Source organism: Cynocephalus volans, chromosome 12, assembly GCF_027409185.1.
Source record: "Cynocephalus volans isolate mCynVol1 chromosome 12, mCynVol1.pri, whole genome shotgun sequence".
Classification (NCBI taxonomy): domain Eukaryota; kingdom Metazoa; phylum Chordata; class Mammalia; order Dermoptera; family Cynocephalidae; genus Cynocephalus; species Cynocephalus volans.
Window position 1 is genome coordinate 99,548,005 of NC_084471.1, and position 22,271 is coordinate 99,570,275.

Sequence of the window (22,271 nt, forward strand, 5' to 3'; positions counted from 1 at the left end):
GAGGAATGGCAGGGAGGACTTCATAGGAACGGAGAGTGACTAATAGGTACCGGGTTTCTTTTTGAGGTGATGAACATGTTCTAAATTTGATTTTGGTGATGGTTGCACAACTCTGTAAATATACTAGAAACCACCGAATTGTGCACTTCAAATGAATGCGTTATATCTCAGTAAAGTATATGTCCTCATTTAATAAAACCAGTGAGCTTGTTTTTGTTGTTATTGTTTTAGCCTATGTTAGGCCTTTGAGAACTTCACAAAGATTTTGTATTTATTAATGTTACTTCCTGAAAACCCTTCGGCTCACACCTTTTCAAAGACTCCTAAAGTGCTTTGCTAACCCTTCCAAAATGCAACTGAAGTAGAGTTTCCAGATTTAGCAATAAATATACAGGTCACCCAGTTACATTTGAATTTCAGGTTAACAATAAATACCCTTTTAGTATAAGTATATCCCGTGCAATATTTGAGACATACTTTAAAAATTATTCATTGTCTATCTGAAAATCAAATGTAACTGGGCATCTTGTTTTATCTGGCAACTCTGAATTGAGGAGGAATAATAACGAGAAAGCTGAATGGTCTCTGTGTGAGCTACACGGTACTCCAGAGGACTGAAGAAGGTCAATTCCTCCAAGTGAAGCTGCCCAGCCAGGTCGTGCATGCTGGGGGTGCAGCGGTCAGGCCTGGGACACACCAGTAACCCCCACACTGCATTCCCCGCGGTCTGCGAGATGCCTACCCCTGTCCTCTCTGACAATCCGGGTGGGCAGAAGTCCGTGCTGGAGCCGCTTTCCACCTCCGGCGCCTCCTACTGGATCCGAGTTCCAGCGTCGCCTGAATTCCACCTTCCTAGCCCTCCCGAGTGAAACTTCCTTTCCCGAGGTTAGTCCTTTGCCACTCTCACTTCCTGCATCCCAACTGCAGTGAAGAAAGTGTCTCTGCTGACAAAAACTCCCCCAGGCCTCAGAAATGGCACTGATCCATCCAGTGCTTCGCCTTCAGGAAGCACACGGGTGGCCAAGCTTCTCCACTTCTCCGTTTTGAGCCACCCAGGCCCAGTCGCCAGCTCTCAGGAGGGAGGACTAAGACCTTTTGAGCCCTGTGGTGTAATCCAAAAAACGTGCCAGGGAAGTATATGTAACAGCTTCAGGAGAGTGGTTATCTCTAGGGAGAGAGGGAGAGAAATGGGGTGGGAGGGTCTGGTGCAGCTAGCTGTATATTTAACTATAAAGTAAATTAAAGAGATGAAGCAAATGTGTTAAATTTGGTGGTGGTAGGTATGGAGTGTATGTGGTATTATTTTCTTTACACTTCTGTATATTTGAAATATTATACAAAATAGGAACTTAGAAATTTTAAAAACTATAAGTAAACCCACTCACTTTAAAAAGTGTGGAAATGAGGGGCTGGCCCATGAGCTGGGTTGGAGCGTGGTGCTGATACACCAAGATTCAATCCCTATACTGGCCAGCTGCCAAAAAAATTTAAAATATTTTAAAGTGTGGAAAAGCTCTAATTAGAAACAAATTTTAATTGTAAAAATGAATCCTAATCATGTCAGAAAAGATTTTGTAAAAGGAAAAATGTCTTATGGAGCATTGTACAGTCATATGTTAAACATTTGCTGAGAAATACTCAGAATTGATAACAAAGAGGTGAAGAGAGAACATGAGAGTGTATTAGCTCCTATGAGTATAAATCCTCAAGGACTTTATAATCCAGGAGGGGGAAATACACACATACATGAGAGTAAGATAACTCACTAAACAAGGCAACTGGTGAAAAATAATGCAGATCAAATTAATATCTACGTGCTGATAGCCAAAGTTAAAGGGGTGTTTACAGTGGGTAGGGGGAGCCAAACATCAGACTGATTGAGGCAAAGGAAAAGTGAAGACAGCAAATGGATTTTTTTTTTAAGGAGGTTAGGGGAAATTTAGAAGAATATGCTCTGAGGATCTTGGACAACCTCCATATCCCTGGTTCTCAATACCTTCTTCTTACACCATCTTCTTAAAAGGAACCTCCAAAGCATGCAATTCCTTTAAAATATATATACATTTCTCTTCCTCCTCCCCACCCCAACACACATACAAACATATTTTATATACTCTTAGACACCCCACAGAGAGGCACTGTTGGTCCATGACACGTTAAGCTTCTGCCACTGCTATGGAGTTCCTTGTAGTACTTTCCTAGGTAGCATGGCATGCACACTCCCTCTAGGTCTGCATGCCCTTCATGCCCTCATCTCTCCCTTTCTCTCTCTCTCTTCTGGTCCCCTTACTAGGCTGAAAAAGCACAGGTGTCTAAACAGAGCCAAGATCATGTTACTCCCTGGGCCACATGGGTCTGCTTGGGCACATATTCCCTGGGGAACATCAGAGAAAAAGGAAGCTCATTAAAATAGCTTGTTAGGCTCCAGCTGACTTTCCATTTAGTTAGACACATATGAGTCTGAAAATTTCAACATTGTCCAACCCTTTCCAAACTTCCATTGGAAATGAAAATTGTTTGATGTGATTCTGACATGGAAATTTTTGCTAGACCAACTTCCAATACGATCTAGAAATAACAATAATTTTGTAAAAGGCCTACCAAAAAAGTGACAATGGTGGCCATGAAATCTGCCATAGTTAACTTCTGACCCACTTTACTGCCCACCATAAACTTGGGGAAGAAGGTATCCCAGAGTCATCACAGAAATGACCATTCATTACTTCTCTGTCCTTAGCTTGTCTTTTCTAAGAGTTGATCATCTGTGCCTTAGTGAAAAAAATTCTAAAATGCAGCATGGTTTGCAGAGTGAATGTGCAGACAGTTCAAATCATGACACAGACTGAGAAAGGAAAGGAGGAAAACTATTCAAAGAAAAAAACAAACCACTGATTGAAGAGAGGTAGGGGGTGGCATGAGATTAAGTGAGGAGGGTAAGGGAACAAAAATTAACCTTATTATAGAAACCACAAACGAGGCGAACAGTACAATATTCTACATTCAGGAATGCCATGGCTACGTTGATATGTAAATCTGGCACTTGAACAACAGGCTATTATTGCTGCTGATATGGTAATCTTCAGAGGTACAGAGAAAAAGTGGGTGGGTCATGTGAAATTCATGAAATGCTTGAGGTGAACTCACTGTTGAAGTATTAGTCATGTTTTGTTTTGTGTGTGGCTCTTTTTCCCAATATATTTTATAGATAAGTATTCCTCTGTACTTTTTGTTTTCTAAAAGTTTATCTTATTTTCATGAGGCTACAAAATATTCCATCTCAAAAGTTTTGTTTTTGTTCTAAAGGCATTTTGCAATATGCCTCCCCTCCTTTGGCCTACACGGACAAATATGCCTACATTTGCATACAGTACAGTACCTATTACTCTCTGCATTGGTTAGAAAGTTCAGAGGCAAGAGTCTAAAGGAACATTTTCAGAGTGAGCACATAACTCAGCCTCCAGCTTGTCAGCAGGAGCAAAATAAATAAATAAACTGAAACAGTCTGTTGACAGGGAAGGAAAGAGAGAATCAGCATAAAAATAAGGAAGAGAAAATGTAGCTCAAGGAACTAAAACCTTCCATCAAGTTCAAACTTTCCCTCACTGACATACTAAAAAGCTTCGCCTCAAACTCAACAACAGCTGTTCTTAATGCCGTCCTAAATACCCTTTTCTACTTAAAATACTGCTGCTATAAGTCATGTACATATATTACCCAGTGAGAAAAAATAAGTATACCCTTATTGGAGAAAATAATGGGAAATGTATGCATTTGGCCAATACGCAACTGTTTAAAACTGAACTACCCTATGTAAGAGACAGCCTGCTAAGCATCACTATTAGTCATTTACACATAAATATGAATTGCTTCTTTTTTCTCTTGCCTGCAACCTAAAGTTTAGTTTAACATGGAGTTTAGGTGGGGAGAAAGAGAAATATATGGTTTTGAAGGGTAGGTGTTATAAGAAGGGGAAGATCTGGATAGGTCTGATTGCTATGGTGGGGCTTTGAGCATTTAAAGAGGAGCAAGTAGACACTGGACACTTGTCGGGGGTCGGAAGCGGACAGAAGAAAGCTGAAGAAAGAACAAGTGAGCAGGTACCTTCTTTCACAATTCTCCTGAGGGTTTGCCCAACAGACACACATGGGCCAGGCACATTTTATTCCACTGACTCAGACCTGAAGATGTCTAAACTTACTGTGGCATATGTTATATAGCACAAGTCAAAAACCTCAGCTGTGTTTATAGCCTGAAAAGCCTTTTTTTTAAAATGCAGCTTCCTTCTGTCAAAGTTCACTTTTGAGACTGTTGTTTCTCAGCGTAAGGTTTGGGAAACCCGGAGTTATTTTCTGAATGAAAATCTGAAAGAGTTCCTCTTCCAACTGTTGCATTTTTAAGGAGCAAAAGACTGGACTCCTGGGTCATTCAGGAGGAAGTGTGTTTTTAGTAACTTCAGACTCCAGAAGAGCGACAGAGGAAACATTCTTTACTTTACAAATAGCCTTCACTGTCCCAGTTTTTGCTTCAGTCTTCCCCTTTTTTGAGAAAAGAATATATAAACTAAAATTTACTACTGGGATCCCATCAAACCTACATATGACCATATAGATGCTTTCAAAAATTCACAAACAATATTAATGAGAATTCTAGTGCTAACAATATTTCCTTCCTCTAGTCCTAGCTACTACTAGATGTAAATAACTTTGGCTTCTTTCTGACATTACTTCACAATATTATGAATATTCTGATTTTTCTGTTTGGAATCATATAATAGTCAGATATTTTCCTTTTTTCTTTTGATTCATTTATATACTTAGGTTAAGAATTTTTTAAGGCATTTTTGTTTCATTTTGCTTTTTACATCTTTATTGAGCTGTATTTCACATACCATAAAAATTCACCCTTATGTATGTTAGGTGGGAGAAAAGGAAGCTTACAAAATGGCATCACAGTGTGGTCCAAATTTTTGTAATAATGAAAACTTTTATATAAGCACACACACACAAACATACACACAGGAAAGGTCTGTCTGAATGTTAACAGCGATTACATATGGGTAGTGAGATTATGGGTACCTTATTTTCTTATTTTTTAAAGCACTTTTTTAAATTTTATTTTTTTCTTTATTTTTATAGCAGTTTTAATTTTACGGAGAAATTGAGCAAAAAGTACATAGATTCCATACCCTTCTCCTACCCACATATACAGTTTCTCCTATTATGGACATGGTACATTAGTGTGGTATACTTGTTACAATCATCAATCCATATTGATATGTTAATTCAATTTTATATTAGGGGTTCCCTCTTTGCATTAAGCAGTTCTATGGGTTTTGCCTAATGCATAATGTCATGTATTCATCATTACAGTATCATACAGAATAGTTTTGCTGCCCTAAAAATCCTCTGTGCTCTGCCTGTATATTCCTTCCTTCCTCCCTCCCTCGTTCCCTGAAATCCTAGCAACCACTGATTTTTTTTTTCATTATCTCAAACATCTATCATTTCTTTGTGTTGGAAACATTCAAAATTCTCTCTTCTAGCTAATTGAAACTATACAATAAATTGTTGTTAATTATAGTCAACCTATATAGTTAAAGCACATTTTCAATTCCTTTAACTTTAAAAGGCTTCTGTTGCCTGTATAGGAAGATTTCCGTTCTAAGATATATATTTAAGCCTTTCTGCTTATACATAGAATTGTTCCCCGAAACATATGTTTAAATGTGAAGGTGGTTAATGCCAATCTTCTTTGGTTAGTACATTACCTAAACAGTATAGCACCTAATATTTTTTGTGATAAATTATAAAATTAGTAGTAGTAACACCACTTAATAATTTCCAAAAATGTTTGTGTGAATATTATCTCACAGGAATGAAGGTATTGCGACTTGGAATCTGACCTATCTAATATGCTATTTCTGTCAACAACAGCAGTCCTTTGTTAGAGAGCATCGTTGTTCTAGCTAATGTTATCCCTAAAAGTTAGATAGCATAATTCTGCTTAGTAGCTATTTTTGCCTCTGTTCATTCATAAATATGTCCAAATCATTTAAAGATTTTTTTCACTTGCTACATGAAATAGTTCTTTAAAAATATGTATTCTAAGCTTATATCAAACAAGTTTCACAGAGCATCCTTTCATCCTTATTTTGTAAACAAGCCCATGTTGATTCTATCCTCACTGTCTATGGTTTTTATAGATTCACACCATGCTACTTCTCAGCTTTTACTGTCAAAGGTGAAAGGTACTACTTTAAAAAGGTCTTTCCCCAAGCCTGGCCCCTGTAAAGTTTTCCATTGGCCTTTTCTGAGCAGTTTCTGACACCATCACCTCTCTCCAGGGGCAGTCACCATAACTGCCTCAGTAACATCTCCCATGTGTGTATATGAACCATAGTTTTGCTTGTTTGTTTGCTTGTTTTTTAATCTGAGAGAAATAAATATTCTATTTTCATTTCTATTCTGGATTTGGTGCTGCCTGACATTTTCTGGGGCCTTCTGCTGGAACTTTTTGGACACGCAGCCACAGTGATCTATAGGAACTTTGTATAGGCATATACATATTTTCCACACAGATACTAAGCTCTTTGTTCCTTTATTTTTTCGTCTTTAAATTAGATCTTTAGATAGCCATTTTGTTTTCCTAATAAAATAGTATTAACAGAACTGAGAGTTTATGCAACTAGCTATTCTGTTGCAGGCCTCATTTTAAAATGCAACATTAGGAATTTTAAAGTCCTAAGAGTTTAGGGCTACAGCCTCTCCCGACACTCCTGCTGCCCTCACAATTATGAGATTCAAAACACAAATGTAGCCACACCCTCCTTCCACTTTTGCCAGGAGTACATATGTATCATTATGAATTTTATGAATTTTCTTTACATTTAAGCTCTGGCCTCTAGATATTTTCATTAACTAGAAAAGAAACTCATTTTGTCTTAAGTAATGCTGCCTTCCTCAAATAAGCTCCTTGAGTTGTATTGCCACCAGTTCAAGATGGCCTTGTGCTGGCTGACACACATGCTGTTAAGGATTGTGCAAGAAATGTTGATCTTTTCTTGAGGTGTTTGGCACTCTGGTCACCAGGCTGGACTTTCTTATTTTCTCCTGCGAAGCTTCACCCTTTTGCATTTTTCACGTGGTTCTATTATTTTTGTTGTTTTGTTTCTTAAGACAACAGGTTCCTGGGGGAGAGGTTAGCCTTTCCCTAATTCTCAAAGATTTTCCCCAGATTATTTTGCTCTGTGTTAGAAAACTTCAGGCCTTCTGGCATGTTTCCTTTAGAGAGACTCCTTTCCTACTCGGCATGGAATTCGTCTGTTGATCTGCTCTGTTCTCGCTGCTGCAGGTGAGGCCCAAATACATGCTGGTTATCTTTTTGCACAGTCATACCTTCCAGAGGGCAAGATCATGCCTCCTCTTCACAGTCACCCCATCCTGCCTGACCCCCTCCCCCACCTACACCGTAAGACCCCTGAGGTAAGGTGGAAGTAGCAGGCTAGCTACACCTGCCCAGTTTCCTGTCATACAGTTGTGTTCTCCTCTTCCACCTCCTTTCCCTCTCATTCATACTTTTCTCCCTTGTTTCTACCCCTAAATCAAGATCTGTTTCTCTCGGTGCCACTAATGCAGTGCTTAACAGCTCCCCCAGCTCCTTCACTCTTCCATCCTCTAGGCATGGGAAGAACTACTTCTGCAGTTTCAGCAGGTGCCTGCAAGGCAGCTGGGTCCCCAGACAATCAAAGTGTTAAGGTACCCAGCAAGGCTGTTCTCTTGTTTCCACGGGTGCTATTGCTAAGCTCAGAGGAGGGTGTTTGTTGTGGGGAACACTGGTGACGGAATTAGACCCTCTTCGGCATTCTTCAAGGGAGCTGCCTCCCCAGCTTTTCCTCTTTAACATTTCAAGCAGACAGGTGGTCCTTCCACTGGTAGTAAATTCCTAGGTATTTTTACCCACCACTTCCTAAACAAAATGACAGTGCTATTGGAAATGTCATGCAACCAGGCATATGAGTAATGTCCCCATTAATCAATTCACTAAAGAAAACAGGGGGCTATCTATGTGAAGAAAGAAAAACTCAACCATCTGCTTAAAAGTACACTGTCAAGATTTACATGATATATACTTGGTGATTCGGTGGGTCTTTAAAGTTAACCTTTTCTTATGCAAGACTGCAACAAGTAACTGTACAGTTGACACTTAACAAATTGTTACAGGAACCTCACTACGATGCCATAGGCAGTGCCTGTTGCACTGGGACTGGGGTAGAGATAACATGGATTCCAGGAGATGTACAAGTTTTACCAAATTTGTCACTATGTTAAGAAATGTTATACTATAAAGAAATTCTTCAATATCTCCCTTTTGCTTTTACACAAATGGAATTATATACACTATTCTACATTTTTTTCATTTAGCAATATATATTGGATATTATTCCATTTCACTGTGTAAAACACCATCTCCTTACTTCGTTGCTGTTTTTCTTTCCCTTCTTTTGGAATTTACCTCCTGTTTTATTTTTTATTTTTACTAATTAAACAGTGCAGAAATATACAAACTTGATTATACATCCTTCTGTTCTTGTGTGAATTTATCTGATTCCTAGAAGACAAACCTCTAGATTAAGTATATACGCACTTGAATTTTTGACAAATATTGCCAAATTGTACTCTAAAAGCATCACAAATACATATACTTCCACCAGTAGTGTACATTTCCCCACTTGCCGGCCAACGTGTTTTCTAACTAAACTTTTAAAGCTTTGCCAATTTGACAGGTTAAAATGGTATCTTATTGCTATTTTAATTTGCATTTGTTGATTTAGCAGTGAGGCTGGGTATTCTGCTTCTGTGTGTGGTGGGTGCATTTATACTTTTTTTTCTGTGAACTACCAGTTCATGTTCTTTGCTCATTCTTTTACGGGTGTTTGGTCTTTGCCTTAGAGATTTCTAAAAGCTCCATCTATACTAAAGGAATCAGAACTATATATCATATGTTTTGCCCACTTTTCTCCCAAACTGTTGATTGTCTTCAACTTTGTTTATTGCGTTTTTTATTCATAAATTTTAATTTTTAAGTAGTCATGTTTATTAATCTTTTCTTTATGACTTCTGGGTTTGATATCATACTTGGAAAAAGACTTCTCCACATCAAGATTATATAAAAATTCATTATTTTATTCTAGCACTTTCATCATTTCACTTTTATTTTTAAGTCTTTGCTCTATCTGAGATTTATTTTTGATTTTCAGAGAAAAATATGGGTCTACTTTCATTTTTTCTCAAAGACTAATCATTTATCCCAACACAATTTATTGACTATTTTTCCTCCTGATTTGAAATGCTCCTTTTACCATAAACTAATTTTGATTGCATATGGATTAATTTCTGGACTGTCTACCTTTTTCCATTGATCTGCCTATTTCTGCACTATACCAACTGTTTTAATTAGTACAGCTACCAAATACATTTTAAAATCTAATGGAGCTAATTTCCTTTCATCAATCTATTCTCATGTTTATATTTCCAGATGATCTATACTGGAGTTCCAATAAAAAAATTAACTGTATGCTCTGTTTGTACAGAGTAACAATGGCTGGTAAGATAATCTAATGATTCTTAATGGCTGGTACAATTTTTATTGTTTCCATTTTTGGTATTGTTGTATAAACAATATTGCTAATGGTGAGCTTTGTATTCTATCTATTTTTCTGCTTTGTTCATACGTCTTTCAAGCCCTTCTGTGCTTTCTCAAAATTAACTCTTGGCTGAAAATTACTTGACCATGTCCCGGTGTTTACTCAGCAACCATACTGTACCCTCTAAACTGCATAAAAACAGAAAGTACCTATTGAAAACTGGAAAAACTATGCCTGTGCCAGATGTGGATAAAGAAAGCTCATGTTCATCATCCTTTTCATCCCACAATCCCAATAAGTTTAGGGTTCCTGAATTAGCCTTTGTTTACTATCTTTTCCTCCACACCAGGTATCTCTCATCTATATATCCAGTTCTAGATGCAATCTTTTAGTCTTGGGAAAAGGCAGATTTATCAGAATGCACTAAGAGAACATTTGGAATCTTATTTGGAGTCACTGCGGCCAAATTCTAAGCCTTGTGTGTTTTATCATAGGCTGCCTCTTGCCTCTACTTATTCCCTCCCACTTATTGAAGTCTACAGGCATGCTGAAGACCTCTTGAAACACCTGTGAGTCACAGGCAGGGGCCTCAAAAATGAAAAGCCGGAAAGTTCAGAAATTACAACCAGAAGGAAATGACCTATTGCTTGTTGGCAAGCTCTGTCCTTGCTCATCCCTGCCTGGGCCCCCGCCCAAGATCCAAAGATTCAAAAGCTAGAGGTCAGCTCTGTAGGACTAGTCAAGAGAACTTCTCAGTCAGGCTTCCAACCTCTAACTCTCCATTCATCTTGAAGCTTCAGGTAAGTATATTTTATCCTCTACAGAAAAGATGGAGAACAGAAACAGGGAGAGAACATCACTCTCCCTGATGAAACGGAGTTAAGAAGTGGCTATTATTGGTTTATATGACCATGAGTACAGTCCAAAGATACAGCCAGTTGTCTTGTGAAGTCTTGAACTCTTTCTTGGATGACCTTCTGCCTGGATGCCTCAAATAGGATTCCTGAATTGGGCTAGAGATTGAACAAAATGATCTTCGAATTGGGGTGTGTATGAGTCAGGGAAAGCTGGTGGTAGCTGAGCTGAATCTAAAATGGCATTCAAATAGGCACGAAAGGGAGAGCAGGAAGAGAAGAGAAAACTGCATTCCAGGTAGAGGGATGAATATAAACAAAGGCATGGAGATGTGCTACAGCATAGCAGAAGCTACAAATAATTTAGTCCTGTATTTTTGGAGTGTTAAGTGCTAGGAAAGGAGTGGAAGGGATAATGTCAGAGAAGTAGAGAGTGTTTGTGTCCTGGGGTATACCATGATCAGAAGCTTGGGTTTTATCCTATAAATATCTGAAGGGTTTTTAAGCAAATGAATGATATGGTAACTGGGATAGCCCCATATACAAATATAGTGATGGCCTTACCAAAAAGAATATGAGGCAACTTTGAAATTAGCCGAGTTAATGAAAGCTGGTTAGATTCTTGTCGTATATATGCTAAAAAATCATACCTATTATAACAGTGACAAAAAGATGTCTCCACCTAGCTTCTGAAACTGGACTTATGACATAGCTGGATTTATGTATGAGAAAGATCATCCTGGTAGCATTGCGAAAAATCGTATTAAGGGCACTGAGATTGGAAGTAGGTAAACAAGTTAAAATGTTATTGGAATAGTCCTGGGGAGTAATGACAGAGGCTTGAACTAGGGCAATAGGTAAAGACATCCCTTGAAGACAAAACTAGGAGATTTGCTAGAAGACACAGTGTGATACAAAGTGGCAGCCATGAAAATACACCTCACAGAAAGGATCACAATTGACTGATAACCCCAACTTCTGTTCTCTGAAATCCATCACTGCTTCTTGCTAAGGTCACAGTTGTCAAAGCCTGCTTCATGACTGAGTGCAGCAGGGATATTAAGGCAGGCTCATTCCTGGGGAATGTGGGACTCCTCTGATGGGCAACTTTAGCTCTAAGATGTTCCATCGGCCCTGCTGAACTATCTTAGTACTGCACTGCAGTCTAAGACTTCCACCCAACCTTCCTTCCTTCCTCCCTCCATCCCTTCTCTTCCTTCTTTCTATGTTTCATAAGGGTCAGACCTGTATCGTGGTCTCGTGGCTCTGCTAGAGGATCTGGAGTAATACTTACAGTGGGTAAGATTTTGGGGCCCTGGAGTCACAAGAACTTGGGTGTGAAATCTGGCTCCATCAATCCCAGGCATGTGAGTTCAAGCACGTTCTTTAATCTCTTAAAAGTGCTAGTCTTCCCATCTTAAAATCATAACTGTTGTGATAATTAAATTAACCAGGCTTAAGTACTTGGCACAGTATCTGGCAAGTATTAAGAACTTGATAAATTCTTATTACTAGATATGGGGGATGAAGAAGAGGAAGAAGTCAGGTATAATTCTTAGGTTTCCGGCATTTACAATGCATAAAGTAATCACAAATATTCCATTTGACTTAATTCTCCTTTCGCATATAGCAGATATCCTTTTGAGTACAAAATAGATTAGGAAATTTTTCCTTTCTTTTCTCCCTACTCCTAAATTTCTTGACTCCTCCAGTTTTCATAGCTAATGGAAGATAAACTACTCACTTATACATCAAAGTCCTCCAGACTCTGGAGTTTAGAGTTAGATGGCCTTTTACCAGATTACCTCAGTCAGAACCACTCTCAGTAGGAGACAAGCTATAGGAATATTCTTTTACCCTGTGGGGGAAAGACCCATTTTAGAGCTCCTTCATGTAAGAAGGGAGAAAAATTACCCAGCCTCCTTGAGGACCCGAAAAACTAGGTAGGCGGAGTCTGAGTTAAACGCTTTTCACAAATGGAGTCCTGTTTAGAACAATTAGCTATTAAATATGAGATAGTAGGCACACTGTAAACTGCACACTAGCAAATGATCTTCTCAAGGATATACAAAGCTTAAGACAGAACCAAAATTTAAATCATAGACTAGAATATGGAGTTAAAAATAGCAAAAGAATGGAAAGGGAAAATGTAAACTCCTGAACAAAATTTTAAGAAATTTGTTGTATAAACCCGAGATGGGGAAAATCTAGCTGAGCAGTGGTTTATAGGAAAAATACCATGATTTTCTCTAGGTTAACCATCAGCCCCATGAGAGCCAACAGTGCAATTTTAGCTTGTAAAGAAATGAGTACAATTTTAGGCTGTACAGTAGAAGTACACTATTCTAATCGTGGGAAACTTCAGCTTCCTCATCTGCAAAATTAGGGGCGAGGTTAGATGATGTCCAAGTACCACACAGCTGTACTACTTTGTGAATATATGACTCTGATGTAAAAGGCCTAAACTTGAATTCCCGCATTTTCAGAAAATGACCATAGAAAAGATATTGGCTTGATGAAAACAGATAACCCATTTCTCTGGTTAATTTTATAGCCTGAGTTAATCTCCACAAAAGAAAAAAAAATCTTTTTGTATGCTGAACTGACCCACAGATACACACCCTGTTAAGCTTCACACAGAACTGTTTTCTTGAAGTGGTGAGCACGAGCCTGAGCAACTTGTTTTTCCTGAAGGCTGCCTAATAAATATATTTACAATGAGCTGTGCTGTAACTTCTATCTCACCACAGCCTTGGAGGGCCCCTCCCAAGCCAACCGGCTGCCCGTTGACACTGGTAATCAAGGATTTCAGAGGCAGACATCAAGGTCAACATGGGGCAGTGACAGCAAAGACTAGAGAGCCCGAGTACACAGGGCCCCCTTCCTGGGCTCTGCTGTACGATGACTGAGCAACGGCATAGATTCGAGTGTTAGACACAGCTTAATAAACAGTTTGTGATGGTTTTGTGGGTAACCAGTGAGTTTCCCCACTCCCTCAGTGCTATTACCGTTCTCTTCTAGGCCCCTAATTGGCATTTCCAGGCATTTAAAACATCTTTTGAGAAAAAAGCAGTAAAAGAGACCAAATCTTGGGAAAACCAAAGCTTCAATAAAAGTAGAATTCCAAATATTTTCAGCTGGGATTTCTTTACCTAGCTAAAATAGATACAGAGAGATTAGAAGTCTGCATCTGCTTCTTGTTCTGCAATTAAACAGGTGTATGCCCTGGGGCAAGCCACTCAACAGTCCTGGGCCTGTATTCTCACTTGTAAAATGAGGAGGAACCCCACCTTGCTACTTCCAAGAGTGTAGGAGTCCCTCTGGGTTGCCCTAGTTTGTGGAGGATCCCTGACCTAGGGACAGGTTACATACTGAGCAGGAAAGGAATTAGATATAGGTTTGGAGGTGATCTCTGTAAAGTCAGAATGAGGGCCCTAGAAGCCTGAAAGCTCATGTCGAAAGGGCAATGAACAAGAACTGAAATCACAGCACTCCCAGGTTCCTTACTCAGGTAAGTCCCTTCCAGATATTGGTTGAGTTGCTCTATGTCTCACTCTCTTAATTCTCTCAGGCAGAAGAGGTCACAGGGTGGGGCTTTGGCCAATGAATCACAGTTATCATGGTCTCCATGCCCTGAAAAAGGCAGTAAGGCCAGAAGTTCACTGCAAAGTGACCACAAATGACTATCCCATTCTCTTTCCAGATTAGAAGGGACATGGGAGTCCGGTAGCTACAACATCCGTAGCTTCACAAATATCTCCATCCCCTCAGCACCACAGCTTCAAGCTTTGTGGAAATGAAGGAAATCTTTAACAAAGGAAATTAAGATCTTTAACAAAGAAGAGTAAGTCCAGGAGATGATAAATTTGATGGACTTCTGGAGATTTTTCAGGTGATCCACACAAATGTTTACAATTTCAGGGGAGAGAACTTCCTTTTTTTATTGTGGTAAAATATACATAACATAGGCCATTTTAGCCATTTTAAAATGTACAATTCAGTAGAGAGGGCCTTTTTGATAACTTCAGTTCTCTCCCTGTGCTGATGGAGTTTGTGTATTCCCCATTAGGAAAGTTCCTGATTGTTTTGCAGGGTCAGACTGCAGGGTCCCATCCAATTAAGCTGGTTTGGCTCCTGTAGTAGGGGAATACCTCAAAATACCAGAAACTGGATAGGAAATTATTCTGTGGTTATTTCTCCTTAATACTCATGAGATCATGTGCTGCCGTGTCCCTTTAATGTTTTTCTCTGCCTTGGCCCTAACCACTTGTCTTGACCTGTGTTTTTCCCTTGGGTATGGCCTCTTTTTATGCTGCATTTTCACTCTCTGCTGACTCCTTCCTTATTCTGACTATTAAAAGACTATTTCCCTTGAGATATGATTTGTCTGCCCCTTCAGTGGTCCTTGCATAACTTATCTGTTAGACGTAATTGACAGCTTCTCCTCTCTACCTAAGCTCCAATCCCAAGTCTCACACTGCCTACTGGTCATCTTCTCCAGAATGTGCCAATCATTGCTCTGCCAAGCAGATCACAACATGTCCAAAAACAACCTTCATTTTTTGCCACAAACCAGCTGCTCATATAACCTCTGAGTCCATATCAATAGTTCATTAAGTCATTTAGACACAAAAGAAAAGTCCTCTTTGATTTGATCTCCTCTTTCATCACTCTCAGTTATTCAGCCCCAAGAACGTTCAGATTTTCCTTCAAATATATCTATATATTTTTTTGTCTTTTTGTGACCGGCTGCACCATGCTCAGCCAGTGAGTGCACCGGCCATCCCTCTATAGGATCCAAACACGCGGCGGGAGCACTGCAGTGCTCCCAGCGCCGCACTCTCCCGAGTGCGCCAGGGGGTTGGCCCTTCCTTCAAATACTGATCTTGTTTCTGTCCTTCCCTCCCCACATACCCATTTCTAGGTCCTTATTACCTCTAATATCATCTAGTGCTTATGTCCACTCTATCCCTGGTTCAATTTCCTATGACAAGTGTAGGCCAGACCTAGACCTATATTCATTAATCAAATCCTGTCTGTTCAAAATATCATATAAGCTTCTTGCTCTTATCAAAATGTCAAAGTTTCCCCTAATCTGTTCCCATCATAGACAACCCTTCTGCCAGGTGGCTTTAATGTGATTGAAAGTCTAACAGATTTGGAATTAGTGGAGCTGCTTTCAAGTCCCAGCTCTGTACTCAGTAACGTGGCTGCTGGCAATTCACTAACTATAGGAGCCTTGGGTCTCCATTTGCAAAATGGAATAAGAATGCCTGTGTCATAGGAATTCTATGAGGATTCAGTGAGATAATATGTGTGGAGGCAGATTAGAATTGTGCTCAGAACCCACATTTGAGCTGACTCACAAGCTTTCCTATTTAGTAACTATGTAACCTGGATTAAGTTCCTTAACTTCTCTGAGCTTCATTGTTTTCAACTATAAAATCTAGACATAGTGCATACCTCATAGGTCAGTAGTGACGATTAAATGAGATAATATATATAAAGAGCTTAACACAGTGCCTGGCACACTGTAAGCTTTATTAGGTGTAAACTATTATTATGTGGCAAGAGACCTAGTATGTTGCTTGAGACCTAATCAGCACTTAATATATGTTTGCCAAGTTTGTTGATGAATTCATCTTGTCCATATGATCTTATTTCCCACTAATTCTTGCTGTGAACATTCTTGTGCCACCCTTCCTCCAGACAGGGCGACTGTCTTGGTTTTCCATGAATATATCTTCCACTTTTCCCACCTTTGGTTATGGTATTCCTTACTTCAGGAATGTCATATTTTCTCTTTCCTACCTATCCAAATCTTTCCCATTCTTTAAGGTCTCTCCTAAACCCTGCCTCTGTGAAACTTTCCCTCATTTCCTCCATACTTATTGATGCCCCACTTTTCTGAACCAATTACCCTTGATTTAGCACTTCATGCTATATTCTGTCAGGCACATTTAGCCGTTTCCTGTGTATCCACTTTGTCTTCAACTAATTTGGGAAATATTCCTAAATCCAGCATTGTTTCAGAACACACAGTAAATATATAGTAACTATTTAATCTGCCAGGCTACCTTATCACCTCACATCATCTCCTGGGATTGTATTCCCAGATTATGTTTAGGGTGAAATTTGGAGAAAGGGACACATACTTAGTTGTCTGAGGGTGGGGACGGATGTAGAATTCTGACATAATTTTTCAGACCTAGAGTCTCTTATCAATAGTGTCATATGAGGGTTGGCAGATACAGAGGGTATGGGGATAAGGAGTTTCTGCTAGAGGGGACAAGGTCCTATTGCTTCGGGCCAAGGTGTTGGAGAAGTGCTTAAGCATAGGGGCCCTGTGGGTGAGGGGCTGGAAGCTGACCATTGCTAACACAGACGAGAAAGTTTTGTCCCATTCAGATCTGGTTCTTGCTGTGACAGGCTTTGCCTTTAACTGGTTTCTCAAGCTTCTTACACCTTTACACAACATTGCCCCATTGAGAAACTGGTTTTGCATGAAACTTCACATGGCTTGAAGCAAGTATCCATGACATGTTTGCATACCATTGGGTTTTACCCTCCCATACATGCCAATAAAGATGAAGTGGCTTTCAGATGACGTGATACAAAGGACATCACTGCAGTCTGCAAAACTCGGAATGTTTGAACTATGTGAAAGGTTCATGCCAGGATTTCACAATTACAGAGAAGGCCAAGAAAGGCGAGTCCAGAAAGCAAGGTGAAGAACACTGTCTTTGCCCCAGTTCTCATGGGCACTGCAGCCTCCACTGAGCTCCCCTGTCTCTGCACTCCTGAAGTAAATATTGTTGGGATTACATAGTCCTGCATTATACATGGTCTTTCAAAAATTGTTTTATGTGTTAGTTGTGTCCCCCAGCTAGTTGTAAGTTCCCTGGGGAACTTGTAAGTTGTAAGTGCAGACTATGTCTTATACTTCCTTGCGGTCCCCTATGGAGCCTATGCTAACTAACCCCTATGGAGTTAAATTGTATTCTATTTAACTCAGTGTTGGGCACAATAAACTTCTCAACAATAAGTGTTAATGGATTTGTTTTCGAAAATGTAAATTCATAAAAAGTGGCCCCATGAAGGAGAATTAGAAGACTTGCTTCTTTTTTCAAGTGGTGGGGCACTGGGAGTCCCATGATTATTTGTGGTGGTGTCAGCAGCAGCAGCCTCCTTTAATAGGACAGGGACTCAAGACAGTACAGGTAGGACACATGGTTCCAGTGCTTTCCCACTTAGGAGAGAAGTATGTCCCACCACAGTAACTGAGGCCCTTCCCCGATTCCCCTTTCCCTTCCCAACCATGAAGGCCGTACAGTTAGAGCTTGAGGTGTATCAGAGATGATCGGACTCAATTCCCTTATTTTGTAGATGAGGAAACAGGGAAGAGCAGCTGAGGGTGGGAGAGAGCAGGTATGGGCTTTGGAATCAGGTAGAACTGGATTCAAATCCCAGTGCTGCCACTTTTTAGCAGTGTGAGATAACGTCTCAGAGCCTCAATTTCCTCATTTTTAAAGTGGAGATAATGATGCCTACCTTCAGGGCTGTTGTGGAAATTGAGAGATAATGTATGTAAGTACAGTGCTTAGCAATAACAGATGGTCAGTACTTGTTGGCTCTCTCTCCTTTCCTTCCCTTGAGTGTCCTGCCCAAAGTCATAAAACAATTTAGTGCTAGCCTCTCCTGTTTCTCAAGTTAATTTTCTTTTAATCATACTAAGGCTAGCCTCCAACCCACTAGAAAATTAGGAGCAACCATTAACAAATTTTCTTAGTGTGGAAATTACACTAAGAAATTGTTCATTGGAGATTTGAACAAATTTACTTTGAGCACATTTATATACCTTGAAATATAAGAACTTAAAGAGAGAAATACTGAATGTCAGAGAGAAATTGAAAGGCATTGAGGTTTTGCCCATTTCCAACTTGTGTTTGAACCTTTGGTACTCCTAAAATAGTACTCATGGCCTTTTACCCCTTTTAAAAAAATAAGAAATTCCCATCTCTGATATATTTACATGCTTTGCCTTGCAACTTGATATTTTTCACCTGTCTTTCAAGACATACTCTGCTGTCCATTAATCATCAATTGGAGCTAAAATGAAAACACTGCTGTTGAGGTTCTGTTAAAAAAATAAGAAACATATTGGTAATGATCATGGTGGACTTGTGGGGTGGGTTAGTCTCAGAAATGACATGGACATTCATATCATTTTTTTTTTCTTTCTCATACTGGAGAGGATTTATTGGGATTATTTCTTTTAAAATGTTTAGTTAGTTAACATTCACTGTGTTTGGCTGCAAATATATCTTTAAGCATGGAGCAGAATCAGGATTAGACTAAAAGAAAAATATTATCATGAAAGACCTCCTAATTGTGATTATTACAGAAATCAGGTTGTGATTGATGGTTCATCATTTAGTGAATCAGTTAGGTCCTGCAAGGCAGAGGGACAAAACAGCGGCAAGTTTTCCTGGAGTTCTCTTTGTGGAGGACATGGTAGGCAGAATAATGGCCCCTCAATGTTCATGTCCTAGTCCTCAGAACCTGCGATTATGTTAGGTTACATGGCAAGGGGAGATTAAAGTTGCAAAGGGAATTAAGGTTGCTAATTAGCAGACAACATAGGGAGAGTTTTCTGAATTATCCAGGTGGACCCAATGTAATCACAAGGGTCCTGCATAGGAGATGAGGGAGGCAGCAGACAACCAGAGAGATGGTTGGTGAGGTGAGAAGACCTCAACTTGCTGTTGCTAGTTTTGAAGATGGGAGAAGAGGACAATGAGGCAAGGAATGTAAGTGGCTTCTAGAAACTGGAAGGGACAAAGAAATGGATTTTCCCCTAGAGTTTTCAGAAGGGAATGGAGCCCTGCTGACACCTTGATTTTATCCCTGTGAGACCCATCTTTGACTTCTGAATTACAGAACTGTAAGATAATTTGTGCTGTTTTTAGCCACTAAGTTTGTGGTAATTTGTTTATAGCAGTGATAGAAAACTAAGCCTGATGGACCACCTTGCCCCAGAGATGCTGCCTGGCAGTCTGGGATTTCACAAAATCATGGGCAACAAAGATCTCAAAGGGATTGAGATACAGGGAGAGGCTGAAGACCAAAGTCATGGGGGCAAAGTGATCAGCAGTTAAAACAGAGTGTTTCTCATGTTTGGCACCATAAGGGATGGAGAAAAAATATAAACGTAACTGTTCCTGGGCCCAAGTCCAGCTGCCTACCCCAAACAAATGCCTGGCTAGGCTCGCCAAAATCTGTTACCCCAAGGCATTCAGCTCCTGGCTTACGCTTGTCAAAATCTTGTTACCGAACCCAAGTCTGGCTGCCTGCTCCCAAACAAAAGCAAATAACCCAAAAGTCAAATGTTGGTGAAAACTGGAGTCAGCTTTAATTCAGGAATAACGGTAACCTGAAGAGAGATGCTGGGCTAACCCATCTCTCCAGTAAGCCTGAAGGACCATTTGGCCAGGCTAAAACCATCTCAAAGACTCAGATTTACTGAGGGGTTTTAAAAGAGGGGTTTGAGGGAATGGAGCGTGGGAAATGAAAAGCAGGAGGGGGGGCATGAGCTGTGGGGGCTCTATGTGAGGAACTAGGTGTAAGGTCTGGTCTAATCTTGATTCTGCTTCATGCTTAAAGATATATTTGCAGGGCCGAGCCCGTGGCGCACTCGGGAGAGTGCGGCGCTGGGAGTGCAGCGATGCTCCCGTCGAGGGTTCGGATCCTACATAGGAATGGCCGGTGCACTCACTGGCTGAGCGCTGGTCACGAAAAAGACAAAAAAAAAAAAAAAAAAAAAAGATATATTTGCAGCCAAACAAGCTCCGTCTGTTTTCTGTTCCCATCCTTGGTGTTATCTTAGGGTCTTGTTGGAGGGGTAGAATCAACATAGCTTTATCAATGTCTTCCTTGATTTCTCAGGGTCTGGAGAGTAGGCAACTTGTGGCAAGTTTGCAGCTCCAAGATGACTGGAAAACAACTTTACATTTATGTAAATAATGTCATCTTGCCCCATAACTAAGGTCCAAAATATCAAATAACCATGGGAAAAGAGGGAACTCAGAGAAATACATGCCAAAAAAAAAATTACTGTGACTTTTAATATTTCCTGCAGCCCAGGTGGTTTTAAGTCCCCAAATGTCTTCAGTCCTGCTCACTCCAACATAACTATTAACCTCAATGAGAGACAGGATTAATAGCAATACTTGGTATTTATATCACATCTTATATTTTATAAAGGGTTTCATTTAATTAGTCTCATTGAATCCTACCATCAGAGCTGAGGTTGAAATTTTTATTATTCCATTTTGTAAACAAGAAAACTGAAGTTTAGAGAGTTAATATTCCTGCAAAAAGACAACAGTAAGTGGAAGAGTTGGGATTTAAACATATCCGTCTGATTATAAAATCTCATTGCTTCACTATTTTGGTATCTCACTGCCTGGAAAGCCATTTAGCTGGGAAGTCAACAGCATGTCTAGATTGCTCATTAGTTCAGGTCATTTCTGCAAGTTAAATGGAGGTTGTGGGGAGAAGTGCAGACAATACTCTGCAGTGGTATCCACTCTCCAAATGTCTGCTTCTCATGAACATGGAGTCTCCCTAAAATGTAGCCATCATCAAACATCACTGGCCAGTGGTGGCTTCTTGCTGAACATTTTTAATTGGTTGTCTACTACCATAAGCCCAAATTTGACATGTCTAAGATACAGCTCAACTCTACCTCCCCCACCTCAATCAGTCCTCCATCCTGACTTTCCTATCTCTTATTAACAGTTTCTTTATTTGCTCAGTCATCTAGATTTAACATCTATAAAAACAATAACAGCTAATATTTACTAAGAATACATTCCAGTTTTAAGTGTTTTAGATGTCATCCATTTAATCCTCCCAACAACCCTATGAGGAAGGTACAATTATTAACCCTATCTTATAGAGGAGAAAATTGAAGCTAATGTAAATTGCCAAAGGTGACACCTATGTATCATCTTTCATTACTCATCTCCTTCACCCTGTACAGCTCGTGAATCACTGAGTCCTGTCAATTCTCCCTTTGAATTATTTCCTGCATTTGTTGCTTTCTTTCCACATCCATTGCCACCATACCAGTCTCTCCCTTTTTTAACTTATACCCGAGTTGCTGCCGAAGCCCAATACACTCTCCCTGGTGTCGTTATCTCCTTCCTTAAATCTTTTTCTTATGCTTTGGTCAGATATATCCAAATGTCCCCAGAGATTATCTGTGGATAATGTGATGGTAGCAGTACTTTTTAGAGAAATTAAGTAACATCATTAAAAGTAAAAGGAAAAAATATTACAATTATGTGTTGAAATTATAGGACAGGATACATAACAAAGATAAACAACCATTGTACACTATAAATATGGACCTCAAACTTCATTTGTTCCAGCTTTGGGCAGCTCTCACTGGTCATGTGACCATCTCAAATATGCAGTTCCATTTTGCAAAGGCAAATCTCCACATAAAAGTTATGTAAGTTTGCATAGTATTTTCCATGTATTTATAAACTTTATTATTGGTATTAAAATGACAAATGCACATAGTTAAAAAAACTCAATCAAAATACCACAAAGGAAAATGGTAAATGTTGGTGGTGCTTAATGTGTTAATTAATTTGATTGTGATAATCCTTTTGCAATGTATAACTATATCAAATCATCACATTGTACGCTTTGAATGTATCCAATTTTTATTTGTCAATTATGCCTCAATAAAGCTGGGTAGGAAA